Genomic DNA, 1,994 nt, shown 5'->3' with positions numbered 1-1,994 from the left:
GACCTTGGATGACCTCTAGAAACATTTCTTTATATCTTTAAAATGATAGCGGCACAAACGAAAATTTTTGCTGCACAAACCAGCACAAACGTAGCACAAACGTTTGACACCAATTTTGTCTGATTTGAAGAAGGTGGGGGGGCCAACTTCACTCAGGTGGGTTACCACCTTTCAGAAATGAAAATAAGGGACACCACCACAGTACGTCGCCCTACTCTCATGGGTTGGGATGGCCACTGCAGTGATAGACAATATTTTATGGCAATGTTTTTGTTATTAAAAAAGTAATCCATAGAGCAATCGTTCATACATAGAGTACTCCAAAATTGTTCTCCAATCAGAGCATACCTTAAACAAGTTTAATTAAGCAAGTGTAAAATGTATTTGGTAAACTGCTCAAGTACTGAGTAACTGATCGTAACACCTGATTTAATAATCACAATGTGTCTTCAGACAGGGCTCCAAAAGCATAAGTTATGTGAAAATTCTGGTATTGTAAAGAGAATACTTTTTACAATAGCAGAATATTGACCAAATTTACCACGGGGGTCAGGATAGTCAGTGTTTTTCCATTGTGACACTTAAAAAAAAGAAAGAAATAAAAAACAGAGCAATATTTCATCATTTGATATAATAAGTGAGCCAAAGAGCCACTTTTGTCCCCAGATATTCAGGTTGCAGAACCCTGGCAGATGGAAAGTATGATCCTATCTCAATACAGCAGCTAAAAGTGCAGCACTATAATTTTTAATTTATTGTTAAAGTAAAATTGTGAAGGTTAAAAAAATCCACCACTGAGCATTAACAAAAGACATTTATTTAGCATAATTTCTTCTGTACCCCTGTTGGCCCCCATTTAGAACCGCCCCTGGGCAGCAGGGGTGGTTCAGTGGTCTGACATTAATGACCACTGAACACTGAATTCATAGAAGATATCAACATTTCTTAATAAAACAAATAGAAAGCCCTAACAAACCTTTTTAAAGTAGGAAATATTTATGTATGATTTTTTCTTTAAATGGCCATTTGTATTATTTTGGCTGATACAACTATATATTAAATAAGCTAATAATTGATAATTTAATAATCAAATAACAGTCTACTGAAACCACAATAAGAAACTTAATCAATAAAAAAATGTTCTGTACCATATCAGCCTCAGGAGATGATTGAGGGATGAAGAGGCTCATGTCTGGTTCTGTAGATTCTGATGAGTCTGGAGTTTCTCTCCTGATCCATTCGGTCTATCATACAGCAGCACACCGTGCCAGGACGAACACATTTGTTTAAATTGGCTGTGTTCATCCTTGCTGACATTATTCAGCCTGGGATTTGCGTCTTCCCTCGCATGTCTGTATCTTTACGAGAGGTTTTACTTATAAGGACGGTGAAGTATCAGGTCGAGGACGTTTTAAAAAGACATGGGTCGATTGCAGCTCACCGGGCTGCGTAGTGTCCGTCTCTAGGCAACCGTGACAACAGCGTCGATCCGTAGCGTTCAGGGGTCCTTCAGCTCCCGCCATGAGAATTTAGCTGTCCTTAATATACCCTGTGTTTTATTTAAGTCATTATTGTTACACTTAGTGTTGATATGTGTGTGTTAGGCGTGTCTATCGGACATTTATAGAATACGGAACAAATCGTGTCCCGTATCGCAACATTAACAGCCAAATAAGGGACGATTCTGTATTTTAAGGGACGGGTAGCAACCCTACGTAATACGGATAATCTCCCCTCACTGGACTAGAACCAAACCGAATCACATATTAACCTGTCATAAAGAGCAACTTGCCACTGGAAAGTGTCGTAAGATGCCCCTGTGAAGCTCAGGTAACTGTTGTGCTATTCATACCTGTACTCTAATAATCAGACCAAGTTTAATTTGTGGCTGCATATAGTGTGTTATGAACGTGCTCCCAAAACAAAAAGGCAGTTTCTGTGATAAGCAGTAGTTTTCCTCACCTACCGACAGATAAGGAAACAAAAAAATTTGA

General features: G+C 38.6%; 1 long non-coding RNA gene across 1 annotated transcript in view; it reads right to left on the bottom strand.

Annotated features, from left to right (window-relative positions):
- LOC103482377 (uncharacterized) overlaps positions 1-1,444 on the bottom strand; it is a 14,243-nt gene extending 12,799 nt beyond the window's left edge. The window contains exon 1 of the long non-coding RNA XR_536450.2: positions 1,149-1,444. This is a non-coding gene — a long non-coding RNA (uncharacterized LOC103482377). The remainder of the gene's footprint in view (positions 1-1,148) is intronic.
- Between the last annotated feature and the right edge of the window lie 550 nt (positions 1,445-1,994).

This window comes from Poecilia reticulata, linkage group LG20 (genome assembly GCF_000633615.1).
Source record: "Poecilia reticulata strain Guanapo linkage group LG20, Guppy_female_1.0+MT, whole genome shotgun sequence".
NCBI classification, from domain to species: Eukaryota; Metazoa; Chordata; class Actinopteri; order Cyprinodontiformes; family Poeciliidae; genus Poecilia; species Poecilia reticulata.
The sequence above is the reverse complement of the archived record's forward strand: the minus strand, read 5'-3'. Positions and strand labels throughout refer to the sequence as shown.